At 46.8% G+C, this 20,206-nt stretch overlaps 1 long non-coding RNA gene across 1 annotated transcript in view; it reads right to left on the reverse strand.

Moving 5' to 3' along the window:
- Nucleotides 1-20,206, reverse strand: part of LOC130360861 (uncharacterized) — a 77,536-nt gene that overhangs the window by 13,288 nt on the left and 44,042 nt on the right. The window contains exons 2-3 of the long non-coding RNA XR_008890841.1: nucleotides 11,658-11,751; nucleotides 6,505-6,618 (exon numbers count right to left, since the gene is read on the reverse strand). This is a non-coding gene — a long non-coding RNA (uncharacterized LOC130360861). The remainder of the gene's footprint in view (nucleotides 1-6,504; nucleotides 6,619-11,657; nucleotides 11,752-20,206) is intronic.

Here is a 20,206-nt window from a genome sequence, read left to right on the forward strand (position 1 = left end):
CATCTTGTCTGCGGAAGGAAGCATGAAGTGCTTGAAAATTTCCTGGTAGACGGATGCGTTCACCCTGGACTTAATGAAGCACAGTGGACCAACACCAGCAGATTACATGGCTCCCAAAATCATATCATATATTGGGGATTTGGGGTTTTCATGAGCTATAAGCCATAATTATCACAATTATGACAAATCACGGCTTGAACTATCTTGCTTTGGATGTAACGAGTCTCTCTCATATATTAGTTTCACCTTTTAAGTTGCATTACTGAAATAAATGAACTTTTGCAGGATATTCTAATTTTTCGAGTTTCACCTGTATTTCCCCAAACCCAGTATGGTAATAAATAGATATAAAGTGTCCCTTTTGTTGAAGAAAATGTAAAAGATGTGCAGGATAGAGACGTCCACCAAATTCAGACTTTCTTTAGGAAAGTTGTGATAATCGTGCCCTTTAAAGGGGGAAAGGGGAGTGAGGTTTTTGACTTTTCGTAATTAATTGTCTGAGAATGTAGTGTTGGTATTTTTATTAAACTATGAAAATATTTGAATGAGGATGACTCATCTAGATCAGGCACTTACAGTAAGCCACAGCAAATCTTTTAAAGCATTTTTGAAAAAAGAGGTGAGATGATAATTACATTTTTAAAACATTTAAAGTGTGGTTCAAGTGTGGGTTAAGAAAAAAAAAATGGGTACCATTTTGTGCTGTGGATTGGTCATTCACATATGTTCAACGATCTGGAGCTAGCCTGTTTGGAACTCTGAATGCAAGAAACTTGATGCATTGCAAATAAGCCTGAAATAGGGCACAAACCTATGGGCATGAAACCAGACCTGCCAACTTGCAAACACTGTAGTCAACATTTTTGTATATTTTGCAACCACATTAGAGAGAAATTATTCTGTATCACACACATATGTCAATATACCGTAAGGGGATAACCTTGGTGATCACACATGCTCTATCAGCACTGGGCACATTAGGTGGATTTTCTAAGAAGGAATCAAAAGATTATTTAGGGCCCCAATTGTTGTTGTTGTTTTTTTTAAACAAAATTATAATATAAAAATTGTTGTTTTACCTGATCTAACAGAGAAATCTAATATTTAAAGGGGTATCCATTATAAGGTGACTTTATTAATTGCCTGTCAGTCAGTAATGGACATGCCTACCAAGGATTCATGCTTGTGTTGATGGTAAACAGTCATGTCCTGTGTCTTCCATAATTTAGCTGCTTTGTTTTTGTGAATTGGCTATTTCCTGTTTCTGTGCCCTCCCTTCAACTGCAATCCCCATTATTCCTTGTTTCTGGGTGAAAGCAAGAAAGGTAGAAGGCGCTCTGTGTGTAGAACCTCAGGATCATATAGAGGGGGAAGGGAACCATCCACAGCCGCTTACCGGATCAGGTTGTGTGAACTCACACACAACAACGGATAGCGCATGGAACGGGTAACCAAGTCGTCCACAGCCTTCCTGGAGACTGATGAGCAATTGTTACGCCAAGCGCTCCGGGTCCCTGCTCCTCCCCAGAGCGCTCGCGGCGTTCTCCTCTCTGCAGCGCCCCGGTCAGCGCTGCACTGTGACTGCCGGCGGGGATGTGATCCGCGTAGCGGGACGCGCCTGCCCACGGGTCGCATCCCAATCTACTCACCTGTCCCGTTCCCCGGCTGTCACGTCCCGGCACGTGCGGCCCCGCTCTCTAGGGCGCGCGCGCGCCGGCTCTCTGAGATTTAAAGGGCCAGTGCACCACTAATTGGTGCCTGGTCCAATCTGTGTCAATTAGCTTCCCTGCTCCATGTGAATAAAAACCCACTTCCCCTTCCTCTCCTGGCCGGATCTTGTTGCCTTAGTGCCTAGTGAAAGCGTTTTGTGAGTGCCCTTACCAGTGTTTCCAGACCTTCTGCCATTGCCCTTGACTACGAACATTGCCGCCTGCCCTGACCTTCTGCTATGTCTGACCTCGCCTCTGTCTAGTCCTCCTGTACCACGCCAGTCTCAGCTGTCAGCTGGGGTTGAGTCGCTATCGGGTGGAACGACCTGGGGGTTACCTGCCGCTGCAAGTCCATCCCGCTTTGCAGCGGGCTCTGGTGAAAACCAGTAACCCCTTATACTCCGTTCCCCTGGTACGGCCCACGCCATCACCCCACTGACACAGAGGATCCACCACCAGTGTCCTCGCTGCATACCAGTCCGGATCCTGACAGTAGATCCGGCCATGGATCCCGCTGAGGTGCCGCTGCCAAGTCTTGCTGACCTCGCCACCGTGGTCGCCCAACAAGGACAACAGCTGTCGCAGTTGACCGCCATGCTACAGCAGCTTCTGCCTCTACAGCAGCAACCATCTCCTCCGCCAGCTCCTGCTTCCCCTCCGCAGCAAGTTGACACTTCCAGACTCCACTTGTCCCTACCTGACAAGTTCGATGGGAACTCTAAGTTGTGCCGTGGCTTCTTGTCCCAGTGTTCCTTGCACTTGGAGATGATGTCGGACCAATTCCCCACTGAACGGTCTAAGGTGGCTTTCGTGGTCAGTCTCCTGTCTGGAAAGGCCTTGTCATGGGCCACACCGCTCTGGGACCGCAACGATCCTGCCACTGCTACAATCCAGTCCTTCTCAGAAGTACGTAGTGTCTTTGAGGAGCCAGCTCGGGATTCTTCAGCCGAGACAGCCCTACTGAACCTTGTCCAAGGGAGTTTTTCTGTGGGCGAGTACGCTATCCAGTTCCGCACCCTCACCTCTGAGCTATCGTGGAATAATGAGGCCCTCTGCGCGACCTTCAAGAAAGGCTTATCCAGTAATTCGAGAAATTCCTGCTATCCTATCTGAACTTATCCAGTTGGCCACCCGCATTGATATGTGTTTTACTGAAAGACGCCAGGAGCTCCGCCAGGGAAAGGACCTTGATCTCTGGGTACCTCTCTCCCAGAATCCTCTGCAAGCTACTCCTGTGCCTCCCGCCGAGGAGGCTATGCAAGTGGATCGGTCTCGCCTGACCCAAGAAGAGAGGTCTCGCCGCAGAGATGAAAATGTATGCCTGTACTGCGCTAGTACCGAACATTTCCTAGTGGACTGCCCTATTCGTCCTCCGTGTCTGGGAAACGCACGCACCCTGTTCACATGGGAGTGGCGTCTCTTGGTGTAAATTCTGCCTCTCCACGTCTGACTGTACCTGTGCGGATTTCTCCTTCCACCAACTCCTCCTTCTCAGCAGTGGCCTTCTTGGACTCAGGTTCTGCAGGAAACTTTATTTTGGCCTTTACGTTAATAGGTTCAGTATCCCAGTAACCCGTCTTGTCAAACCGCTCTCTATCTCTGATGTTAACGGAGAAAAATTGGACTGCACTGTGCGCTACCGCACTGAACCCCTGCCCATGAGCATTGGACTTCACCATGAAAAAATTTAATTTTTCGTTCTGCCTAACTGCACCTCTGAAGTTCTTCTCGGCCTGCCGTGGCTTCAACATCATGCTCCTACCCTCGACTGGACCACTGGGGAGATCAAAAATTGGGGTCCTTCTTGTCACAAACGATGCCTCACATCTGCTCCCACTTGTCTAACTCCTTAGGTTCCACCTTTACCGGGCCCTCCCAAGGCTTACCAGGACTTTTCTGATGTTTTCTGCAAAAAGCAAGCAGAGATCTTATCTCCTCATAGCCTCCTTCCTGGTACCACTCTGCCCCGTGGCAAGATTCACCCTCTGCCCCCCCTCCCCATTCCCACTTCTTCTGGAGTTCCTGCCGTATATGAAGTAACCCGGGACTTCTCCGTTATCTGGAAGGAGACTCAAGAGTCACTCCCACTGGCCTCGTCTCGTATGAAGAGACATGCAGATAAAAAGAGGGGGAGTCCTAAGGGGGGGTACCCGCTGACCGGGAGTGCTGCACTGTCACTGCCGGCGGGGATGCAATCCGCGTAGCGGGACGCGTCCGCCCGCGGGTCGCATCCCAATCTACTCACCTGTCCCGTTCCCCGGCTGTCACGTCCTGGCGCGCGTGGCCCCGCTCTCAAGGGTGCGTGCGAGCCGGCTCTCTGAGATTTAAAGGGCCAGTGCACCACTAATTGGTGCCTGGTCCAATCTGTGTCAATTAGCTTCCTTGCTCCATGTGAATAAAAACCCACTTCCCCTTCCTGTCCTGGCCGGATCTTGTTGCCTTAGTGCCTAGTGAAAGCATTTTGTGAGTGCCCTTACCAGTGTTTCCAGACCTTCTGCCGTTGCCCTTGACTACGAACCTTGCCGCCTGCCCTGACCTTCTGCTACATCTGACCTCGCCTCTGTCTAGTCCTCCTGTACCACGACAGTCTCAGCTGTCAGCTGGGGTTGAGTCGCTATTGGGTGGAACGACCTGGGGGTTACCTGCCGCTGCAAGTCCATCCCGCTTTGCGGCGGGCTCTGGTGAAAACCAGTAACCCCTTAGACTCCGTTCCCCTGGTATGGCCCACGCCATCACCCCACTGACACAGAGGATCAACCACCAGTGTCCTCGCTGCATACCAGTCCGGATCCTGACAGCAATGAAGTGACTGAAACAACAGGAATCAATCCGACGCTGGACAAGTACATGCAGGGAAGCAGCAGGTGTAAAAGTCAGGTAGGTTTATTCAAACATGCAACGCGTTTCGTTACACATGCACAGCTTCATTAGGCATCCTGTCTGATGAAGCTGTGCAATGCATAGCGAAATGCATTGTTTCTAGGGGGGAGGTGACTTATCTCCATTCCACACCTCAGTCACCCCACCCATTGCAACACATCTGAACTTCCTTCCATGCATGCTGTGCTTGAAACTATGTTCCCTGCAGCCGGGTGAAGAATTATCTCCTCCTCACCCAGCAGTCACTTCACCTGTTGAAGATCAGCCACGCTTCCTTTCAACACCTGACTAGTGATGTAATGTCTTGGGCCACACTGCAATCTGGAAAAGGGCTGAGACAACCCTCATTTTGAATGCTGCTAAAAATGAACATCCAGTTCATTTGATAGGTATTTGATTGGTTGCCACAAGCAACTGTTACTTTTTGTATCAACTTTATTAAATGGCACTGGTTGCGCCTTCCAGCGATCTTTGAATAACACGACTGTATTACACATACGTACATACAAACGTTTATCGTGAAGCCTAGTCCTCTTGTATTCTGTAATAAAATCTAAAGCTCCTATATAAATACGAGCACGAGTTTCAATCATACGAGTTTCATATTTTCATCCACGCTTCATCATCATAAAACTATGAGTAGGCCCCTGAGATAGTGCTGCCAATGGTTGCCATTTGTGAAGAAGAATGAACAGAGAACTGAGCTTAGCCGAAACAGTCGAGTCATTTTTATTCTATATTGATGTGTATTTTAAAAAAAGATTTATTTTAATAGCCCCCTTCATGCTTCAGCCCTTGTCTGGCTATCAATGAAAGATGCTTTCTCATACTTTCTCATATGTTTTGGCTGCACACCCTTCCCCATGGGAACAGGAGGAGAAACATTTTCATAACAAAATTCTTAAAAATAGGCAACTTAAAAATAAATCAATGGTAAAACCCTGGATCTATGCAGTGGCTGATGAAAAAATACCTTTTTAAGTAGCCGGGAGGAATCTGGTTGCATTAGACGTTCATGTTGGCTTGTAAAAAGAGGGCTGTCTATTTTTTACTCACAGCTTTATTGTTTCGGCTGACGGGAGGGCTCGGTATATATATATATATATATATATATATATATATATATATATATATGTGTATGTATATATATATATATATATATATATATATATATATATATATACACAGTCCTCCCTTCAAGGAAACTGCACCAGTCACTGGGTCCAGGTTAATAGCAGGTTAAGGTTCTTTATTGCATGTGAGCAAAAGATGCAACATTTCGGCGTACAAGCCTTTATCAAGGATAGTAAAAGAGTGATATACAACAATCTTAAATAGGTGAACAAAAAAACCTGATTGGTAGAAACACATCTGTGTGACATCAGTGCATTAGCAGTGGGAAAACCCACTGATTATCATTGGTTAAGAAAGTGACCACATGACAAAAATCATGTCACAATTGTAAACATTACAAATATCATATACAATAGTGGTATTAAGTGGTGATCAAATGACATACCGCGATGTAGGGGTCTCCCTTATTATATAACTACATTCCAATCCTCTTCCATTTATACTGGGAACCGCGATCACACGGGGTCTGCGCATCATGATGCTGTTTGTAAACATCACTAGTACGGCTGCTCGAGAATCCCTGTGTGATCGCGTGAGTTTGCAATGACAGATTGTCCGTGCAGTATCCACATATGCATACGCGAACTTATGATGCGCAGCGTAGTCCCCAAGTATGTGAATCGCTCAAAGGGATTCCCCAGCGCATGCGCAGTATGCACGCATAGCGCATCCGTCCTGAATCCACATTGAGCCTGCTGGCAGATACAGTCAGCAGGAGCTCAAATTAATTCTGACAGGGGCCGGACCGGGATCACAGAGCAATGTAAAATTTCTCACATACTTTAGGAAGATGATCTTGCTGTTTGTGAGTTCTGTTGTTTTGTGTGTTCCTCCATGGAGCTCCCAGCATTGCTTGTAGTCAGATGATCCAGAGTGCAATAAGTGTGAAAGTGCCCTAAAAAATAGAAGACATAAAAATTTTTTAAAACAATGCCTTACGTTATTCAAGTGTTGTTTATACATATTCTGAACAGGTACTAAAATAAGGGGAATGAGAAAAAGGAAAAAGAGAAAAGAGAAAAAAAAGGAAAGAGAAAGAAAAAGAAAAAAGAAGAAAGAGGGGAAAAAAATAAATAAAAAAGAGAAGATGTGAGCAGAAAGGAAAGGGGAAAAAAGGGTAGGGGGAAGGGGGGAAAGGGGGGAAAGGGAAAGGACTAAAATGAAAAAGAGCCTAAAAAATTAGGACACTAAAAGGGAAAAAAGGGGAAGAAAAATAAAAACAGTGTATGGGGGAATAACCAGAAAGTAGGGTGCAATCTAACTTATTCCATATATGGTTTAAGATTAAACTCGATGTTCAAACTGTGTGGATACAGAGTATTAAGTCTATGTATCCACTGGAGTTCTCTCTGTTTAAGAAGCCTTTCCCGGTTTCCTCCTCGTCTGAGAGGAGGGACGTGGTCTATTATTCTAAAGCGAAGCTGGCTAAGATTATGCCCCATCTCCTTACAAGCCTGGTAACTGATTGCACAGAGGGATATTTACAGTGTAGGGTCTGTCCCAATGAGGTCACCTTATCACGGTGGGATGGTCCAAACTATTTGGCCAAATGGTGAGCAAAGCACCTCCAATTTTTTCATTTTTTGCTTTTTAACAATATAGCATTTCATGTTTTATCTGTATCTTTGTGCTAGCAGTGTGCTGCTGCATTCTCCTGTTTATGTATATTAAGCCTAGCAGCATGCACCTGTAGTACCTACCTGCAGTAGTTTGGTATCAGTATGTGCTTATCCTTGTTTATATATATATATATATATATATATATATATAGAGAGAGAGACACAGAGGGAGATATATCAATACACGTGTAGAGGCAAAGTAGTGCAGTTGCCCTTAGCAACCAATCAAGTTGCTTCTTTCAGTTTTAATGAGGCCTGTGAAAAATTAAACAGCAATCTGATTTGTTGCTATGGGCAACTGCACCACTTTGCCTCTACACGTGTTTTGATAAATCTCCCCCTATGGGGATATTTACTACTGTGAGATATTTGAGTATGTCGGAGAAAACTTGATGTACTTGCATAGAGGCACAACATACTTCATAGTCACAGTCAGTTTAAGTGGCATACATGCATAATGGTTACAGTCTAGAAGAGGTGACAGTCTAGAAGAGTCTGGTTCTTCTCACACTTCAGGAACAGTGGATCTGCAGTCACTTGAAAAGCCTGTTTAGTCCGTAGGTCAGCTTAAACCTTTTATGCTACTCTAAGTCTATGGGGTCCAACCCCTGCAGTGTGAAAGCACCATCTCCCAGCTGCTAGAGCAGTGCTTCCCAACACGGGTGCCTCCAGCTGTTGCAAAACTACAACTCCTAGTATGCCTGGACAGCCAATGTTCAGGCATTGTGGGAGGTGTCGTTTTGCAACAGCTGGAGGCACCCTGGTTGGGAAACACTGTGCTAAAGAGTGAAGTTGTCAAGTGGATGAGGACTTAAAGGAGCAGTCCAGTATAACAAAACTTATCCCCTATTTAAACAAATATCCTGCCAAGACATTGCGCTTAAAGGGGTGCTCTGCTGCTCCATCATGCCCCCTCCCATAGACTTGCATTGAGGGTGTGGGGTGTGAGGGTGCGGGGCCGTGACATCACGAGCCCCCCGGCTCCGCTCTAAGTGTTCGGAACATTTTGTTATGAAGCGTAGAGTGCCCTTTAAAGATTTTAGTGGGCCCCCTTACCTACTAGGCCCTTAGGAGGCTGCACATGTCGCACCCTTAGAGGGAAGTTATAATTGTAATGGAATTTGAGAAACTTCCAAGACTCCTTGAAAAGCAGAAACTAAAGCATGATCTTCTTAGTTGAAAAAGTTAAAGGGGTTCATTATAATATAGTAATTTGTTCCAGTTATGTGAAGCGCGCTCAGGAGCTGAGCGCGCTTTGTACCTGTTGGGTCCCGGTTGCTATCAGTAACCAGGACCCGCGACTATTACCGGACATCGCCGATCGGGCTAATGTCCAGTATTAACCCTTTAGATGCCGCGAGCAAAGTTGATCGCAGCATCTAAACCGAGAGAAAATACTGCCGGTTTGCTCAGAAGAGCTGTTTGGGACTGCCCCGGTGAAATCGCGGCATCCTGAACAGCTGAGAGGGCAGTGGAAGGCGCCCTACCTTGTTCCTTGTTGTCTGATCATCGCCCCATTGCTACAAGTCTGAGATCCAGGCTGGAGCAATTGAGCACAGATTACACTGATCAATGCTATGCTATGGCATATCATTGTTCAGTGTATGCAATTAAAGGATTGCATGTAATAGTCCCCTATGCGGGCTAAAAAAAAGTGTAAAAAAGTTTTAAAAAAAGTGAATAAATGTGATTTAACCCCTTCCTGAATAAAAGTTTAAATCACCCCCCTTTTCCCATAAAAAAATATATACGGTATATACATAAACAAAAATAAAAGTAAACATATGTGGTATTGCCACGTGCATAAATGTCCAAACTATAACAATATAATGTAAATTAAACCGCACGGTCAATGGCGTACATATAAAAAAATAAAAAAAACAAAGTCCAAAATTGCGTATTTTTGGTCACTTTGTATACCCTAAAAGAATGTATAAAAAGTGATCAAAAAGTCCCATCAAAACAATCATGGTACCTATAAAAACTTTAGATCACGGCGCAAAAAATTGGCCCTCATACAGCCCCGTATATGGAAAAATAAAAAAGATATATGGGTCAGAAGATGACAATTTTAAACATTCTAATTTTGGTGCATGTAGTTATAATTTTTTTAAAGTAGTTAAATAAAATAAAAAACGATATAAATTGTATATCATTGTAACCATATGGACCTACAGAATAAATATATAGCGTCATTTATACCGAAAATGGCACTGCGTAGAACCAGAAGCCCCCAAAAGCTAGAAAATAGCATTTTTTTCCAATTTTGACCCACAAATAATATTTTTCTGGTTTCGCCATAATTTTTTGGTTGAAATGATTGATGTAATTGCAAAGTACATTTGGTGGTGCAAAAAACAAGACCTCATTTGGGTCTGTAGGTGCAAAATTGAAAGCGTTCTGATTTTTAGAAGGTGAGGTGGAAAATATCAATGTTAGGGGCAGCGCTCTGGCTATTCATTCTGGCTGTGAGCACTGCCCCCTCCCTGGTCTCCCTGGCTCCGGGACTCGCAGCCAAGGACGTACCAGCACGTGTGTCCCAGGCGTAACCATGAGCAACGCTCCGGCTGTGAGGTCCGTCCGTGAGCGATCCCCTTCTAGTTTTCCTGTTGGCGCTGGGACTCGCTCTGCAGGGCGCTACAGCATGCGAGCCCCGGGCATCCCCTTACCTTCCTCTGTCCCCGGCCTCTCTGCTCCTCTGCTTCGCCAGCGCACTCATCCCCTGTCCTTAGTGCGCTCCTTTGCCGCCTGCCTCATGACTTTGTGCCTGTGACCTGATTAAGCTACTTTGCTGCCTGCCTCCTGACCTATGCTTTGTCTGACTTTGCCTTCTTCTGTGCCAAGCATCATCTGGGCAACCTGTGTGGACGGATCGTGACAGGGGTAGCGACCTGGGTGCCGCCTGCTGCTGCAAGTCCATCCCGCTTTGCGGCAGGCTCTGGTGAAAACCAGCAGCACCTTAGACTCTGGTACAGTTCAGTCATAGTCCACACAGGACAGCGGATCCACCTATCCTCTGCCATTATGGTAAGACCTTTACAACGAAAGTGCAAAAACTAAAAAAACTGTGGTCCTTAAGGGGTTAAAGACCATGGCTGTAGATGGGTCATACCTCTTTGCATATACCTGTACATTCAAGTATATATCCCTTCCATACATCTGTCTCGAAAGACTATGTAAGCCAAAAATTCAGCAATAGCTACTGTTCTATAACTTAAAGAAGCTGTTTGGCATTTCTTTTCTTTTTTTAAAAAGTGGTCAAGCTAAGAGAAAAAAAAAACATATCAAAAGACTATACTTGCCTACTGGGTAGCCCGCCACTGCTCTTCTGACAGTTTCATGTCCCCACTGATCACCACTTCCTGGTCCCCTCCCATGAAAGGCCCACTTGGTAATCAATGGCTGTAGCCGTGATCCTCCTCAGCCAATGACCAATTAAGTGTGCATTTCCTTGCTTTTAGATGGGGACTAAGAAGTGGGGAACAGCAGTGACGGGTTATTGGACAGGTGAAACAGCTTTGTTATATATATATATATATATATATATACACATATAGTACACGAATAGGCAACAGCACTCCCGTATGGTGCAAATAAAATGGTCCTATAACATGGTGGCAACGTTTCGGCTAGCTCACCTAGCCATTGTCAAGCAACAAAATGTGCATACAAGTAAAAATATATGGCCACACAGGGCCCATCAATTAGTAACATCACAGTGCATATTTAGAACAAACATGTAGCATTCTGTATGTACTTAAGTGCTCAATATAAATACAGACATTCATATGGCATCCCACTATAGGGATGCAATGTGCGATTGCATGTACATACAGTAAAGTGCATATTACAGTTAAAATTTGTTAATTAGTGTCCATGTGTAAATGGCGTTTACTAATTACCTGGGCAGAGACACGGGTGCTCTATAGGTTGGTATGGGGGACAGCAAGGTAAACAAAGTCCACGTGTGTTCAGTTCCGCAACGCCGTTCTCCTCGACGTGCAGGCTGGAAGCCGGAAGTGGCGTCATAGTCGGTCACAGGTTCACTGTTGCTAGGCTGCGGCCAAGCTTCTGCCTGCGCAGGCGCTCAGAAGCTTCTCGCTACATCGCAGGGCAATAGGTGCACAGCAATCCCCACTGCAGCTCTAGCAATCCGGTCAACTTCGGTTATTGAACCGCAGTCTGCCAGTTAACCCGTCCATGTCCACCACGGTCCCCACCATATGGCGGTTGCCCCGGTTAACAAGGATGCACAGTACAGTAATCCGGGGAAGTGACCTCTAAGCCCTCATATAAATAAATAAATAGTACCGACCTTGTATTCTCGCCATTTTTATCGGCTGTTGCATGTAGAAAAACTATAGCTGTCTCCTTTCTTATTTTAGACTGAGCAACCCGTGTCCACCGTACTGCATAGTAAACACACAAAAAATAATATTAAAATCATGGTTACACACAACTGAAAAAACATATAAAAAATTTCTAATACATATTTTTTCTTATCACACCTATACAAATTGATGCAATGCATTAATGCAACTTATGCATTACATATGTCATGTGTTATTTTTAAATCCACATTCAAGCCGTGTGGCCTAAGTGAATTCAGCTCAAAGATCCACCATAGTTCCCTCTTTTTTAATAATGCTGTACGGTTGCCTCCTCATTTTGGTTTAGTTACCTGATCCAGTAACATAAATTTTAACTCACTCTCCTTGTGTCCTGCCTCTATAAAATGTTTAGGTACTGGTAAATCGGTGCGGCCCTTCCGAATAGTGTACCTGTGCTGATTTATCCTGGTTTTAGCATCCCAGGTGGTCTCCCCTACATAAAGTAATTGGCAGGGGCACCAAAGCACGTAAATTACATGATCCGACGTACATGTTAAATAACTTTTGATGTATATTTCTTGTCAGTCACCGGATGTATAAATTCCCTGCCCTTCTGCATGTAGGAACAATTCACGCAGGAGCGGCAAGGAAAAAAGCCCTTGCTGATACTGGATATATATGTTTGGCGAGATTTATCCAAAGCTACGTCCGTCTTAACCAGTTTGTCCCTAAGATTGCTACCCTTTCTGTATGACATCAAGGGGGGGGCACTCGAACTCAGGGATACCCTCATGTCCTTCTCTGAGTATGTGCCAATGTCTCCTCATGATGTTCGTAATTTTCTGTAATGCCTCTGAGTATGTGGAGACAAAGGCTACACGTCGGCCGGGATTGGTCTCACGGCCTCTGAGCAGCTCCTGTCTGCCCATACCCACTACTTTTCTCCTGCAGTCGTCCACTAGTCTTCTAGGATACCCTCTGCGTATAAAGTTTTTTGTCATGGTATCTAATGCCCGATCAACAAGTTGCTGTGTATTGATGATACGCTTCGCCCTGATCATTTGGCTGGTCGTTAGCGAGCGTATCATATTCCTTGGGTGATTGCTATCAAACCTAAGTGTCGAGTTGCAGTCCATCGGTTTTATAAAGATGTCAGTGCCCAAGTGATGTCCTGAGATGGTAACTTGAGTGTCCAGAAAGTTAACTGTAGTAAAAGAGAAGGTCAGGGTAAATTTAATGCTGTCAACCATAGAATTAAAAAATTTATGAAAGGCATGTAGTTGACTCTCTGTCCCAGTCCATATCAAGAAAACATTATCTATGTAATACCACCACCTCAGCACATGGCTGAAGTGGTGGCATGCATAGATGATGTTTTCCTCAATGTATGCCATGTAGATGTTCGCGTATGTTGGCGCCACATTGGTCCCCATAGCTGTACCTGTGCGTTGTATATAATGGATGTCATTAAACATGAAATGATTTTTTGTCAATACAATGTACAAAAGTTCAGTAAGGAGTGTCTTCCTCTCAGGTGAGAAAATCCCTGCAATAATGGAGGACACAGCCTGTACACCTCCATCATGGGGTATGGAGGTGTACAAGCTGACAACATCGAAGGAAGCCAATATGGCTCCCGCCGGCACATGAATTCCACTCAATTTGTTGAGAAAGTCGCCTGTATCCCTTATGTATGACTTAGCTGATGTGGCATAGGGTCTGAGAATCCTATCCAAAAATATAAATATATGGCTAGTCACAGACCCTGGTCCGGAGACTATTGGTCTTCACAGGGTGGTCGATCAATGTCTTATGTATTTTAGGTAATACATAAAGCATTGGTGTGACTGGGTGACTAATGTATAAATAGTTGTACAAAGATTCATCAATAAGATCCTGTCCTTTAGCCTCTGCTCTCTTGGGTTTTCTTGTGTGTGTATATATATATATATATATATATATATATATATATATATATATATATATATATGTATATATATATATATATATATATATATATATGTATATATATATATATATATATATATATATATATATATATACAGATATACATTTTTTTTAAGACACTTGTCAATATATATATATATATATATATATATATATATATACATTTTAAGAAACTCTTGTCAACATCTTTTAGGCTGAACATTAAAGGAGTTATCCATTTTTTTTTTTAAATAAAAACTGATATGGAATTGGGACAGGAGTAAAATAGAAAAAAAAATAATAATATATATATATATATATATATATATATATATATATATATACCTAGTCCCAGTCCCCCGTTGGTCCCCTCCAGCTTTCATTCTCTTATGTCAAGTCCTTGTGTGTCCCCTCATGTACATATGTTTTGCCTTTTATTATGCTGTAAAGTGTGTAGAAAAGTGTTATAACTTTAAGAAATGTTCCCATGTGATCTTCAGTTGTCATGTGAGTTATCATGTGATTGTTACCCAGGAGGTATCAGTGACCAGGTGACTTAAGGGTGATCAATGAGATCCCACAAGAAAGCCCTGGGAGGAGTCTCTTCTCTCTCTTTCTGCTAAGCTGGGGTCCAGTGCGGTTGAGTCCTAGAGTGTGTCTGGAGTCATAGGAGCCTCAAGTGCAGTCTGCAGCCACAAGCTACAAATCTACAAGTAAGATAAAGTCACAGCTTAGTCTGTCTCCAGTCAAGTCAGTCACTGTCATCTATTGTCAAGTCAACGTGACCTGCACTAAATTGTCCAAAACAACTGCAAGTCCCAGCAAGCCCTCAAGGTCCCTGAAGTCACTGGTCACCTCCATGGGCCCGGCTACACTGTATAGACTGTACGATCTGACACTTAGTAAAGCTACCATTGTCCATAACTTGGTGTCTGAGTCATTATTGCCCCCGTGCCTAGCCCAGGATCCAGCGGTATACCTTTGGGTGGTATTGAGGATAAACCACGCCCTGCGTCACAAATATAAGGGGTTTATGCTATCTGCCCTGTCACGATGCCGGCTGGCAGGAGGTGGATCCTCTGTGCCAGAGAGGGATTGGCGTGGACCGTGCTAGTGGACCGGTTCTAAGTCACTACTGGTTTTCACCAGAGCCCGCCGCAAAGCGGGATGGTCTTGCTGCGGCGGTAGTGACCAGGTCGTATCCACTAGCAACGGCTCAACCTCTCTGACTGCTGAAGATAGGCGCGGTACAAGGGGGTAGACAGAAGCAAGGTCGGACGTAGCAGAAGGTCGGGGGCAGGCGGCAAGGTTCGTAGTCAGGGTGGATAGCAGAAGTTCTGGTACACAGGCTTTGGACACACAAAACGCTTTCACTAGGCACAAGGGCAACAAGATCCGGCAAGGGAGTGCAAGGGAGGAGATCAGATATAGCCAGGGAGCAGGTGGAAGCCAATTAAGCTAATTGGGCCAGGCACCAATCATTGGTGCACTGGCCCTTTAAGTCTCAGGGAGCTGGCGCGCGCGCGCCCTAGAGAGCGGAGCCGCGCGCGCCAGCACATGACAGCAGGGGACGGGAACGGGTAAGTGACCTGGGATGCGATTCGCGAGCGGGCGCGTCCCGCTGTGCGAATCGCATCCCCGACGGCCATGACAGTACAGCGCTCCCGGTCAGCGGGACCGACCGGGGCGCTGCGGAGAGAGAGACGCCGTACGCGCTCCGGGGAGGAGCGGGGACCCGGAGCGCTAGGTGTAACAGTACCCCCCCCCTTAGGTCTCCCCTTCTCTTTGTCCGGTAACTGCCTCCCCTGGGATGAGGACACCGGGAAAGGATGGAGGGATTCCTCAACGGAAGGCAGAACAGCAGGAGTGGGAATGGGGAGGGAGGGCAGAGGGCGAGGCCTGGCACGGGGCAGTGTGACACCAGGACGAGGGCCATGAGGAGGCACCGAGGCTTGCCTGACTGGACTGGGAGGGGGGGAGAGGCACTTCTTAAGGCAGGCAGAGTCCATAACGACCTTAGGGAGACTGGATACAGGAGGAACCACAGGGTCACGGCAGGGAGTACTGGGAACCGGTTTAAGGCAGTCCTTGAAGCAAGAGGTACCCCAGCTCTTGATCTCCCCTGTGGACCAATCCAGGGTTGGGGAATGGAGTTGAAGCCAGGGTAGTCCAAGGAGAATTTCGGAAGTGCAATTGGAGAGGACCAAAAACTCAATTTTTTCGTGATGATTTCCGATGCACATTAGGAGGGGCTCCGTGCGGTAACGCACGGTGCAATCCAACCTGGCTCCGTTGACCGCGGAAATGTGGAGTGGCTTGACAAGACGGGTCACCGGGATGCGGAATTTATTCACCAAGGACTCCCGAATAAAATTCCCAGAGGCACCAGAGTCCAGGCAGGCCACGGCTGAGAGGGAAGAGCTGGCTGAAGTAGAAATCCGTACAGGCACCGTGAGACGTGGAGAAGCCGACTTAGCATCAAGAGACGCCACACCCACGAGAGCTGGGTGCGAGCGTGCGTTTCCCAGACGTGGAGGACGGATAGGGCAATCCACCAAAAAATGTTCGGTACTGGCACAGTACAGACAAAGATTCTCTTCCTTACGGCGATTCCTCTCTTCCAGGGTCAGGCGAGACCGATCCACTTGCATGGCCTCCTCGGCGGGAGGCCTAGGCGCAGATTGCAATGGAGACTGTGGGAGAGGTGTCCAGAGATCTAAGTCTTTTTCCTGGCGGAGCTCTTGATGCCTCTCAGAAAAACGCATGTCAATGCGAGTGGCTAGATGAATGAGTTCATGCAGGTTAGCAGGAGTTTCTCGTGCGGCCAGAACATCTTTAATGTTGCTGGATAGGCCTTTTTTAAAGGTCGCGCAGAGGGCCTCATTATTCCAGGATAGTTCAGAAGCAAGAGTACGGAATTGTATGGCGTACTCGCCAACGGAAGAATTACCCTGGACCAGGTTCAGCAGGGCAGTCTCAGCAGAAGAGGCTCGGGCAGGTTCCTCAAAGACACTTCGAATTTCCGAGAAGAAGGAGTGTACAGAGGCAGTGACGGGGTCATTGCGGTCCCAGAGCGGTGTGGCCCATGACAGGGCTTTTCCAGACAGAAGGCTGACTACGAAAGCCACCTTAGACCTTTCAGTAGGAAACTGGTCCGACATCATCTCCAAGTGCAGGGAACATTGCGAAAGAAAGCCACGGCAAAACTTAGAGTCCCCATTAAATTTGTCCGGCAAGGACAGGCGGAGGCTAGGAGTGGCCACTCGCTGCGGAAGGGGTGCAGGAGCTGGCGGAGGAGATGATTGCTGCTGAAGTTGCGACTGAAGTTGGTGCACAATGGTGGACACTTCCGACAGCTGGTGGGTTAGATGGGCGATCTGTCGGGATTGCTGGGCGACCACCGTGGTGATATCAGAGATATAAGGCAGAGGGACCTCAGCGGGATCCATGGCCGGATCTACTGTCACGATGCCGGCTGGCAGGAGGTGGATCCTCTGTGCCAGAGAGGGATTGGCGTGGACCGTGCTAGTGGACCGGTTCTAAGTCACTACTGGTTTTCACCAGAGCCCGCCGCAAAGCGGGATGGTCTTGCTGCGGCGGTAGTGACCAGGTCGTATCCACTAGCAACGGCTCAACCTCTCTGACTGCTGAAGATAGGCGCGGTACAAGGGGGTAGACAGAAGCAAGGTCGGACGTAGCAGAAGGTCGGGGGCAGGCGGCAAGGTTCGTAGTCAGGGTGGATAGCAGAAGTTCTGGTACACAGGCTTTGGACACACAAAACGCTTTCACTAGGCACAAGGGCAACAAGATCCGGCAAGGGAGTGCAAGGGAGGAGATCAGATATAGCCAGGGAGCAGGTGGAAGCCAATTAAGCTAATTGGGCCAGGCACCAATCATTGGTGCACTGGCCCTTTAAGTCTCAGGGAGCTGGCGCGCGCGCGCCCTAGAGAGCGGAGCCGCGCGCGCCAGCACATGACAGCAGGGGACGGGAACGGGTAAGTGACCTGGGATGCGATTCGCGAGCGGGCGCGTCCCGCTGTGCGAATCGCATCCCCGACGGCCATGACAGTACAGCGCTCCCGGTCAGCGGGACCGACCGGGGCGCTGCGGAGAGAGAGACGCCGTACGCGCTCCGGGGAGGAGCGGGGACCCGGAGCGCTAGGCGTAACATGCCCCTAGGGTAATTCCATCTGCCCTGCATCACACCCCATACCACACTTGGTCTTCTCTCTTCTTCAGGAACTGCCGGATAAGCCAAGCCATAGCCGAGAAGGGGCATCACTGTGGTCAATGATTGGCTAAGCTAGCAGGTCCTGCATCAAGGCTCACCATCAAGAAAGCAGGAAGAAGAGAGAAGCTCAGGAGGCAAACGGGAGCTGCAGGGGGACCAGCAGGGAAGGGGGCTAGATAAGTATGGGGTTTCTCCAGTTCTCAGTCCTCACTTTTCTTCAGGACCTGCCAGGTAAGCCAATCCTAGCCAGGTAGGGACATCACTATGGCCAGTGATGGGCTGAGCTGGCAGGTCCTGCATCAAGGCTTATCTCAAAAGCAGGAAGAAGCGAGAAGGCCAGGAGGTGAACAGGAACTGCGGGGGGGACAAGCGGTGGATCAGGATAGGTAAGTATGCTCTTTTTTTTCTATTTTCCCATGCCCCAGCACCATATTAGTCTTTCTAAATCACCAGATAGTCTCTTTAACAATAGGTGGGTTGATTGACTGTCTATAGTCTTCAGAACCCTTTCTGCTAAAATGTATGCTAAAATGTAATGCCTTACATTTACATAGAGCAGTAGTCTCCAAACTGCGACCCTCCAGCTGTTGCAAAACGACAACTCCCAGCATACCCGGACAGCCAGCGGCTGTCCGAGCATGGTGTGAGTTGTCATTTTGCAAAAGCTAGAAGACTATAGTTGGGAGACTACTGACATAGAGCATTGTAACACCCCAACATTTTTTAGCCATGAAGCATCTATTGTTTCCGAAATAGTTGTGAATATTAGACATACATTATTTTCAAGAAGTTGGACTGCAGGGATCATTGGCAACTCAATACCCCTCATATCATCTGGGTGGTATCTGCCGGCATAGGTTCTAGAATATCTACTCTTTTTTACTAGCGTTTGGGATCTTCCTGTGAGCAACAAATTAACCCATTTCAGTTTCGTAGGTGTCTGCCAGACGAGGCCAATGTACATATTGCCAAGATTTTAAACAGAGCTGTCCCAAGAGTCAGCTCAGGAGGCATCTATCTGAACCAGAGCACTGAATTTTTTCCTGTTGCGGAAGGATGTAGACTGAGAAATGATTCCAGCATCGGACTAGAGTTACATTTTTATGAATAAATTACACATTCATGGGTGAAGGAATATCCTTGTGGTTTCAGCCATGGTCTGCACAGTGGGAGACCCAGGCTGCAAGCCAGATCTATCTTTACAGAACTGTGCTCTGCTTAGGTTCATTTATACAAACTGTTGTGCAACAGCTTGTGTTTAAGGAGAAAATGGCCGTGCGGCGTCTGTTGCTCGCAAGACGTTCCTATTTTTGACATAAAGAAATAGTTAGAAATGTTTTCTTTAGACGAAACCCTCATCCAGATTCATTACCGCCAATGTGCCATTCACGAATTCTGCATTTATTTTACTAGTATCAGCCTACCAATTCTCTATGGGAGAAACAGCAGTATTCTGAATGGTTCAGCACTTCAGGCATGTAGGTATATGAGATGCAGACATAGCAGGCACCAATGAGTGATGTCCAGATTACATAATGGTTTTTACATAAAGGGGTACTCCGGTGCTTAGACATCTTATCCCCTATCCAAAGGATAGGGGATAAGATGCCTGATCGTGGGAGTTCCGCCGCTGGGGACCCCGTGATCTTGCACGCGGCACCCCGTTTGTAATCAGTCCTTGGAGCGTGTTCGCTCCGGGTCTGATTACCGGCGACTACAGGGCGGGCGGCGTGTGACATCACGCCCTGCCCCCGTGTGATGTCACGCTCCGCCCCTCAATGCAAGCCTACGGGAGGGGGCGTGATAGCCGTCACACGCCGCCTGCCCTGTAGTCACCGGTAATTAGTCCCAGAGCGAGCACGCTCCGGGGATGATTACAAACGGAGTGCCGCGTGCAAGATCACGGGGGTCCCCAGTGGCGGGACTCCCGCGATCAGGCATCTTATCCCCTATCCTTTGGATAGGGGATAAGATGTCTAAGCACCGGAGAACCCCTTTAATCATCGTCACTCCGCCTTGTTAGGTTACATTGTATATGAGTTATGAATTTTTGTTTTATAACATATTAGGAAAGACAATGGGCCATGGTAGCCAGAAGCACTACCATGTTGGATTGCGGTGGTTGGTAACCAGTATAAAGGCCTCCTAAGCTGCCAACCACCAGAGAAGGTAATGAGATGGCTGTAGGCCCTGACGGCACCTGTACTGGTAGGGGGACACACATAGCAAAAGGGAATTTCTTAGCAAATTGATGATAAAGCAAGACTGTTGATGACAAAGTGAAAGGCAGATAGAATGGAGTTGGTCTGTCAGTAGTAGGGTATGACTTGCCCTTCTGCTGAATAGGCAGGACTA

Source organism: Hyla sarda, chromosome 3 (genome assembly GCF_029499605.1).
Source record: "Hyla sarda isolate aHylSar1 chromosome 3, aHylSar1.hap1, whole genome shotgun sequence".
NCBI lineage: Eukaryota > Metazoa > Chordata > Amphibia > Anura > Hylidae > Hyla > Hyla sarda.